The sequence below is a fragment of the Mustela erminea genome, chromosome 7 (assembly GCF_009829155.1).
Source record: "Mustela erminea isolate mMusErm1 chromosome 7, mMusErm1.Pri, whole genome shotgun sequence".
In the NCBI taxonomy this organism is placed as follows: domain Eukaryota; kingdom Metazoa; phylum Chordata; class Mammalia; order Carnivora; family Mustelidae; genus Mustela; species Mustela erminea.
In genome coordinates this window covers 129,728,527-129,738,159 of record NC_045620.1, presented here as the reverse complement: position 1 = coordinate 129,738,159, position 9,633 = coordinate 129,728,527, and the positions used below count along the sequence as shown (strand labels likewise).

General features: G+C 44.3%; 1 long non-coding RNA gene across 1 annotated transcript; it reads left to right on the top strand.

Moving 5' to 3' along the window:
- The first annotated feature begins 6,656 nt into the window (after positions 1–6,656).
- LOC116596164 lies at positions 6,657–8,635 on the top strand. Its single transcript, XR_004288036.1, has 2 exons — positions 6,657–6,909; positions 8,494–8,635. It is a non-coding gene; the product is annotated as an uncharacterized LOC116596164 (long non-coding RNA).
- Positions 8,636–9,633: the final 998 nt, after the last annotated feature.

Here is a 9,633-nt window from a genome sequence, read left to right as displayed (position 1 = left end):
AACCTACTGGGGTGCTGGGTAAGCAATGAGGACATAAGAGTGAAGAGGATAGATTAGGTCTTCCCCCGCCCCTCCGGAAACTCAAAATTTTGGGAAAGAGAGAAATTAAACAATTAATTGCCCAGTTAGCTCTGTTATCATCGCCATGCAGGAGAAGTACAGGGAGCAATAAAGAACTTGAATGGGGAGGGGCAGGGAAGCAGGAGATGCACTTGGAGGAATAAATACTTCTACCTGAAGGAAGTGCAGATATCATCACAGTGATGGGAGATCACTGAGGAAGAAGGGCTGGCCAGGTAGGAGTGGCAGCATGTGCAAAGATCCACCGGCAGGCAGGATTCAAATTCTGGCCCTGCCACTCAGGAAATAGTAGTAACAGTGACTGATCCCTCCTTCCCAAACACTCAAGGGAAGGGTGCATTTACCTTCTCCTCCTTGCAAAGAAAGAAAGAAAGAAAGAAAGGGCTGACAGGGTATCCCCAGGTGTCCCCAGGTTCATGACTCCTTTTATAAAGACTTTGGTGTTAATGTGAGACCCGGGATTCTAAAACGAGTAGAAAATCTGGAAAATCTGGGCTGGAGTGGCTCGGCACTCAAGCTGGGGCTGAAGAACCTGGGGGTTCAGAACAGGAGGTATGTTTAGGCTTGTTGTTCAGTGGCTAGGCCTGGCAGTCTAGACGGGAGTCTAGACTGAGGAGAAAGACAAGCTAAGGCAGGAGATGGGCTCCCAGGCAGTAATGTGGTGGGGTCCTTGGCAGAGCTCTCTTTAGGCAGAAGGTCCCTGGGCTCTGCTGTAGGAGCAGCCAGGAGCTCATTCATGTAGAAGTTGGGGCCATGAGTAGGGAGCAGCCCCTGAGAAGTCTGAGGTAGAAACCCAGCTCAACTCCTCTGTCTGCCTAGCTGGCTCCTCTTCCTCTGTGTGCTTCTGTGGCTTTAGAGGATCACAGTGCTTAGTGGACATCTGTTTTGCTTCCTTACTCCACACTCTCCTTCTAGATTGTCTTGTCTACCCGCATGGCTTCCATGATTTCATCAAAACCCACAACTTGCAGAGCTTATCTCTGATATATGTTCTCTTCTGAGCTCCAGGTTATGTATCACATTGACCTCTGACCCTTCATGGTGGGCTGAATAATGTTTTCCTCAAAGATGACCATGTCCTGATCTCCAAAACCTGGGAATATGTAATCTTTACATGGCAGAAGAGACTTGGCAGAAGGAATACACCTTGACTTTAGCCAATGAGTCTCTTTCCAGACTTCAGATCTCCAGAGCTGTGGGGTAAATCGCTCATAATGTTTTCAGCTCAGTGTGGCAAAACAGGAGAGTGTGGCATTGTGGCAGGGAGATGAGGCAGCTGGGGCCAGCCCATAAAGACTGGGAACACCATGTTAAGGACCCCAGTCAGGCCACATCCTTCCCATTGGCTTAGGAAGGCAGAGTCCTCCGTCCTCCTGCTGCGTCTCCACTTGCTTCCCCACCCTGAAGAGATGCATGCAATTCACTTAGTGTCAAGTACCCAGGGTATGAACTATGACCAATCAGGTCACATACTCGCCATGAACAGCCATAGATCCTGGCTGCATGTGAGCTCAGCTTCTAGCCCCAGCCCATGATGACCCTCACTCCAAGGCTGCGGAGATGCCCGAAATGAATTGTATTTTGTCATGTCATAAGAACAGAAGTATGGGAATACTCACTTTCCAGAATCACCTTCATCCATGAAGGGATTGCCACATAAAGTAAGGAGGGAGTCTGGCATAGGAAAAGAGGCAGGGACCAGGGTCCAAAACCTGGTGTACTTCTAGCAGACCCTGGGAAGTTGATGAATTAGTTTTCTGGATTGGAAGTCCTTTCCTTACCTGTAAATAGAGTTAATCACATATATGCTACAAGGTTATTGTGAGGTTCAAATGAGAACAGGTATAGGAAAGTGTTTTCTTCACATGTTGCTGTTTAGAGCAACATATGAAAAACACAAACAGAACAAAGTAAAAACAGCAAAAGACCACAAATCTACCCCTGCAAGTTCTTAATTGAAAAGGACACAGGCTTTTGGGGGGTCCACTTTAGAGACAAGTCATTTCTAATCAAATAATGATTGAAGCCCTACCCTGTACAGACTTCGGTGCATTGCAAGCATTGTTCTTATTTCCATTCTTATCCATTCCGGTTCTTATCCATTGTGCTGAAGACACTGGGAGCACATCCTCTCCATTGGGACCCATGGCTTATCTGGTGCCCTCCCCATCTTCTTCCTAGGGATCCTACCTGAAACATTCCTAAGTTCTCTCTCCAACATCTATTTCCTAGGTCCTCTTCACTGGAGGTAGCAGCCGTAGCCTCTGCTTTTAAGATGAGCTCAGCTTATCTAGAGAGTGCAGAGAAATGAGTGTAGGCCTGTCTATAGAGGGAGCCAAGTACACTGTGCTTCTCCTGGTTAGGTCAGACCCTCGCACTTTCCTAGAGGCCTTCCAGAGTCACAGCATCTTCAGCTTGTTGAGCAGCTGTTGTGTGAGGCACCCGGGTACTGGGCTAAGTCAGTGTTGAAGCCACTTGCAGGTAGAGTGGGAATAAAGGAGATTCTTTGAGCACTGTTCAATCACTATCATCTTCTAGAAGAGGTCTGCATTGACTATCAAAATTTCTGCACTGATCTTTCAAGCTCAGCCATCTCGTTGGAAAAATTGGGATTATGACTGTAATATCCTTCTTCCAGAACTTTAAGAAACAGATGGAGATGCTGTCTAGGAATCAGATTTGTATCAGGGAGCCAGGTATCAGGGAGCCAGGGCTGCCACAACAAAATACCATAGCCTGGGAGGTTTAAATAATAGAAATTTATTTTCTCATAGTCCTAGAGTCTGGACATCCAAGGTCAAGGTACCAACAGGGTTGGTTTCTGGTGACATCTGTCTCCTTGCTGTGTCTTCACATGGCATTTTCTTGGTGTGTACACAAACTTGGTGTTTCCCCTCTTCTTAGAGGGACACCAATCCTACTGGATTAGGGCCCCACTCTTATCATCTAGTTTAGTCTTAATTACCTCCTAAAAGCCCTATTTCCAAATACAGTCACAAAGAGCTTTAGGGATTCAACATACAAATTTGGAGGGAGACACAGTTCAGTCCATAACACCGATCACACAAGTAAAACAATATTATTACAATGCTTCGTGCTCACCTTGGAAACAAACATGAATAGGCCACAGATTTTTTCCACAGTGAACTCTTTGGAAAATGAATCATTAGTAGGCACATTTCCAGAATGAAATTAGAATGTATCCTTTCTTCTGTTTATCCACCCATCTTCTAGCTCTATGTCCAGCCTTATCCGACTGCATTTCTTCACAACTAGTGCCCCTTGGAGATCTATGCCTTCACTCAACAGTGACCCACTTCTCCAGGGACACTGCTGGGCCTCACCGGAACTCCGAACTTTCTTGGCTTTGGGCTGAGAGCCCCAGTCTGAGCCCTGGACTTCCCAGGGCGTCTTCCCACCAACTTCTCACTTGGAGCTCTGCCCTGGAATAATTCAGTTTCTACCTCCGGGTTGGCATAACTGATTGAGAACAATTTTATCCTCTCACCTGAAAGTTTGCCTGGTATTGAAAACCCCAAATAAAAAAGTCACATGTTGGAATAGAAATGTCATTGTGAGTGATTTCTGTCAGAGGCCATCTCATGGCCATGGACTGTAGAAGAGAGACCCAGGTGGCAGTCCACTGAGGGTGGTAGGAGCCTCATTTCCTTACTTAAGGAAAGTAAGATCCCTGTTCTTGCTCAGTCTGGGCATGAGGAGAAAATGAGTCAAAGGCTCCCATGAAGCAAAGAGCAGCAGGAATGGAACGAAATTGCCTATTTTTCTTGATAATTCTTGGATGAACTAAGCTTTTTATTTCAGTGTTTCTTTTGTTCCTAAATATTTCCAGCAAAAAACAGAGTTTATAGACCATAAAAGGGACAAATGACTTCTGATATTCATTTGGTATTCTGATATTCATTTGGCTTAGCCTGTGTCAGGAAGGGGATAGGTCAAGTCTTCCAACCTGGAGCTGGGGATTGGTGGAGACAACAGCTGGAAACAGCTGTGTAAAGAGCCAGCCTTCTGGTGTGTCCTATGCTAGGGGGTGGAGTTGGGGGTGCTCTGGCTGAAATTTGCACCCTCCCCTCCATTCTTCTGAATTGCTATTACCATTTCTCCATTTTGTATTTATTGAACAATAGCAATGGAACAGGGGTGCTAGGCACTGGGAATGCAGAGGTCACTGGGAAACCTTAAGACACTTGAAATCTGGAGGGGGATACATAAGCTCTGGGTAGAGACCAGCTGCTTTAATATGTCACAAGGACTCAGCTCTCTGTTCTACCATCCTCTCTTCCAACCTGAAGCCCTTGGCTTATAATGGTTGCCAGTTAAAAAAGGGGCCACTCACTGTCTATACCTGCAGGAAAGAGAAGGCCTCTTTTCAAACCATAAAACTTCCATGGGACCAACTTAGATGCACAACCCTGGCCTTGTCACTATTGTCAGTACAAGGCCATCCTGTGATCCAAAGACCATCCTGATCCCAGCCCTGGAAGAAGTCAGAGGTACCAATATTGGCTGAGACAAACCAGAATTCTCAGAAGAGCAAGAAACCACATTGCTGGTCCACTCTGGGAAGACAGGATGGGGTTGTAAAGGCAACCATGCCACAAACCAGACCAGAAGCAATTCTTCCTGTTACTTTAATTAAATTTACTTGAAATTGACATGCACACAGTTTAAGAAAAATCAACTAGTACTACCATATTTATGACAGTGAAACAAATAACAGCATTCTCTTTTCTCACCCTAGTCTCTGCCTCAGAGACAGCCCTTACAAGTCTTCTCATTATTTTCTCTTTGGATATAACATCTTGTCTTGTTTTAAATAATATACTGATTTTTCCTGATGAACACATTTAGACGTTATCGATTAAAATTTCTCTACTAGCAGGTGAGGACTCGTCATTTATCCCTTTCCTTCCCACCTTCACCACTCCATGTATGTCCCCTTCCCTCCCTCTGTTCCAGGGGACAGAGGTCTGCACACTACCCACTGTGGACCAGATCCAGCCAGCAACTTGTCTCTGAGATAACAATGGTTTTTACACTTTTAAAGAGTTATAAACATAAATATGTTGAAGAGTTAGAATGTAGCCTGCAAAGCCTAAACTATTTAAACTATTTACTATCTTACCCTTTATGGAAAAAGTTTGCCAAACCCTGCTCTATCCTGCTGATAAAAATAGTGTTAACATTTTAGCAAAATCAGAAATGATTTTTTTACATTATTATGGTTAAGTAAATATCACTTGTTATAGGCCCAAGTGATGCACTAAGATAATATTCCCATGTACATTTTTTTAATCTGGTCTTAATAATTGTACTGCTTTTTCACCAGACCAGTTTTTCAACTTTCTTCAATCACTGCCAGGCTTTAGCAAATGTATTAATGTCTACTAACATTATTTTAAAAATCCCCAAAATGTCATGTGTCGTGGGCCAATGTTTGTGTCCTCCCAAATCCATATGTCAAAGCCCTAAGCCCTGATGTGATGGTATCTGGAAGGGGGTCTTTGGGAAGTAACTAGGTCATGAGGGTAGAACCTGGTGAATGGAATTAGTGCCCCTAAAAGAACAGACAGAGAGAAGATCTTCCTCTTCTGTGCACCTTTTCTATTTTTACCTAAAAACTTGATGAAATCTAGTATCTGCTTAATATTTCCTCTCCTGTTCTCTTTGTCATTGTGGGTTTATACTTGTTTTTTCCTTTGTTAGTATTTTAGTTGGAGAAGAATAAATCAAAACATATGGTTAATATATTCTGTTTAACTATAGGTCCAGGTAACTCTGACACAGCTAGAATGTCAAGGAAAAGAATGAGGCACAGAATATGCTATGAGAGATCCAAAGATTTCCCTTTGGTGACAGTAATGGACAATTTCATGGGAAGAGGGAATATTTGAGCTCAACCTGATGGATTGATGTTAATTGGGCAGGTGGATGTGGGTCTTGGGAAACAGTTCAGGCAAGGGAAAGAGCTAGAGTCAAGGCCATTGGGTGGGAAAGGACGGGACACTCAGGGAATAACATACCCAAACCCTTGTCTGATTTGCCTAGAGTCTTAGTTGTTTATTCCATGAAGAGGAAGGGCAGAGATGAAAGATGGAAATTAAAAAAAAAAAGCCTTTTGAATATTAGGAAGGAAAGAAGTGGCTCATTTTTCACGGAAGACTATAGGTCTACGGAGTGAATCGTTAGGAAATAGTTCACAGTAGAGGGCTTCAGAGATGATGGTGTCTAATATTGTGATTGATAAGAAATATATATTTGATCTTTATCCACCATTCCAGGCTCACAGTTCCCAAGACCCTTGGAATTTCCAGAGCAGTAAGAACAATGGGAGCATCTTTGTTATAATAAAAATTTGATCTCTTAGTCCTCAGTTCCTAAAAGTCTCAGACACACAAAGGTGAAATGGGTGTCTTATTATTCATAACAAGTTCCTTTCCAGAACAACAGGGTTTATGTTAATGAGGTGACTTTTGGAAAGCCATAAGGAAGGGAGCCCGTTGCCAGGGAAACCAACTCTGAATAGAGGGTTGGAACTTTCAGCCCCACCCCCTGACCTCTGGGGAGAAGGGGAGGGAGTGGAGATTGAGTTCAATCATTAATGGCCAAGGATTTAATCAATCATGTCAATGTAATGAAGCTTTCACAAAACCTTGAAAGGACGGGGTTCTGGTTTGGTGAACACATGGAGATTTGGAGAGAGTGAAGTGCTCAGAGAAGGCATGGAAGCTCATCACCCTTCCCACATACCTGGCCCCATCCTCTCTTCCATCTGGCTCTTCCTCAGATATATCCTTTTATAATAAACTGGTAAGCTGGTAGGTAAAACTTTTCCCTGAGTTCTGTGAGCCACTCTAGCAAATTAGTCAAACCCAAAGAGAGGGTTGGGGGAACCTCTGAACTATACCCAGTTGGTTAGAAGCACAGGTGTTAATCGTGCTTGGGACTGGTATCTGAATTGGGGGGTGGCCAGTGGGATCCAACACTATCTCCGGGTAGATAGTATCAAAATTGTGTTGAGTAGTAGGACACTCAGCTGGTGTCCTGAGCATTGCTTGATGATGACTTGGGGGAAAAAGTCCCCCACATGGTGTACTTGGTGATCAGAATTTTTAGTGTCTCCACATTTGCTCCAACAATGGAGTTCTGATGTTCTGCTTCTGTGTGAGGGGATAAATCTGTAAATCCATTGGTCCCTACACTCATGGAGCTCAGAGCCCGGGAAGAGTGGGCTGGTTGGTAGTCAAACACACATTATAAACATAAAGATGTGATTGTGACAAAGAAAGTTCTCTGAAGGAGAGAAGTTCATGGACCATGAGTCTGGATAAGAGACACTTGGCTCAGGAAGTTGGAGAAAACTTCCTGAGGAAAGGTTGAAACACTTGAATAAATTCTTCAGTTAGTTGGATAAAATGGTAGCCATTGGGTTTCCTAGAGTCTTACAAAGGCTGGACAAACCCATATTTCTTCACTGACGAACCTGGCTTGGGGTGTCCTCCGAGTTCGGACTCTGTCCTCTAAACACAATTCAGTTTATCAACACAGGTAGGGCTGAGCTTAGTTCCCAGGTGTGGGGCTCAAGGTTAGCATACAAGCCAATGCTTCTTGAGTCTCATGTGTCAAAAACTGTACTGTTTCTCGAGAATTTATTTCATCAAGTGCTCATTATAATTTTATGTTAGCTACATCTTAATATTATTTCTACTTTATAAAACAAGAAATCTGGAGTTAGAGAGATGGAATATCTCGTCGAACTATCTTCCGTAAGTGGTGGGGCCAGAAACGAACCTTAGTCTGTTTGAATCGTGAGATTATACTCCCAACGACTAAGATCAATTGTGTCCCATTTTAGGGAGAGCACTGATGTACTAGATGTCCTGAACACACACTTACACTCAGAGTGTAAAACCAGCACAATCTCCACCCCGCGTCGACCTTGTAAGGTAGAAGGTATCTGCGTTCATATAGAACAACATTAGACTAAAGGTCTAGGGGAAAATGTCATCAAAACGAACAAGGATTTTTCTCTAACTGCACAGAACATGAGAAAGCATTAGAAAAATGAGGACTTTCTCCCTACTTCCTAAAGCTCCGAGTTGGCTAATGAAATTGGTGGGTCAGGGCCCACTGACCCCTGAGGTTTATTAGTCTGGTGTTTGAACTGATCCAAACTGTAGTTACTCCAAACAGAGGCCACAAACCACAAGCTGAGGCCCCACTGATCACACTGCTCCTGGATGGCCCCACAGGACAGACAGACCCTGTGGCCTCAGAAAGAGTTATGAGCTTTGGCATCCTGTAGGGAAAGGAACAGGCATCTTCCTTCAGTCAACTGCCCTTCACTTGCTGAAAACATGATTCATGATTCATGAGAACTATTTCTTTCTTCAGAGGGACCCTCTGGCTTTGCGTTGGGACCAGGAATAAGTTGGCCACAATCAACTCCCCTGAAGAAGTGGTTTCCCCACCACATAACTCTTCCTTCTGAGGACAATGGCTTTGCTCAGTGTGGTAAAGGGGAAGTTTAACCAAAGGAAAAACTGAGCCCACACTGATAAAACATCACCGTTATCAACAGACTGCCAGGCGTGAGAGCTGAAGAGACATCGCCCTGTGGTGACTCCTGAACAGTCCTCTCTGTGTGTTTCCCAACTGCCCTTTAGCATGGATGTGTTCCTCCCAACCTCCTGGCAATGCCAGACTTCAAGCAATTTGGCCTTTTTATCTTACACTTCCTCTCCAACCCTCCTGTGTTGGCCACATAATGACATTCACCAAGGTTCACAATTAACACATTTACTAAAGGATGCGATGCTCCCCTTTCTGGAGCTGGCCTTTGTGGCACCAGGGAAGCCCCCCAGGGCTTGAGGTAGCTCCTGGTGTTGATCCCTTCGTGCCTATTGTCTGTCAGAGAGCTCTCTATTGTCTGAAAAGAGTAACAATGGTCTATTTTTAGAAATGTGTTCAAGGAATTGAGCTACTTTCTGAAGGTAGCCTAGAGAGTCCCAGAGTGGGATTTATACCAGGGCGGTCTAATGCAGAGGGATGTGGTGCTAAGGCTGTCGTGCAAATGTCTCTGTTTTAACACGTGAACCGGAACTCAGAGAAGAAAGAATGGAAACCATGTATGTTCTTATTTCCCTGAATCCAAGAGTATAAAGTTTTACTCATGAAGAAACAGAAATGCCCACGTTAACCTCCATGTGGGAAAGTGCCCATTTAGCTGACACCTCCGCTTGCAAGGAGAATGTTTTTCAACAGAATTAATTAATTAATTTATGAGAAAGAGGTGGAGGGGGGAGAGAGAGAGAGAGAGAGAGTGAGCGCATGTGTTGGGGGCAGGGCAGAGGGAGAGAGAGAATCTCAAGCAGATGCCACACTGATCAAGGAGCCCAAGCAGGGCTCAATCTCACAACCCTCAGATCATGACTGGAGTGGAAATTGAGAGTCCAAAGCTTAAATGACTGAGCCACCCAGGCATATCACACGGTGGGCCTTTAGGTATGACGATGGAATGATGTGTGGGGTAGG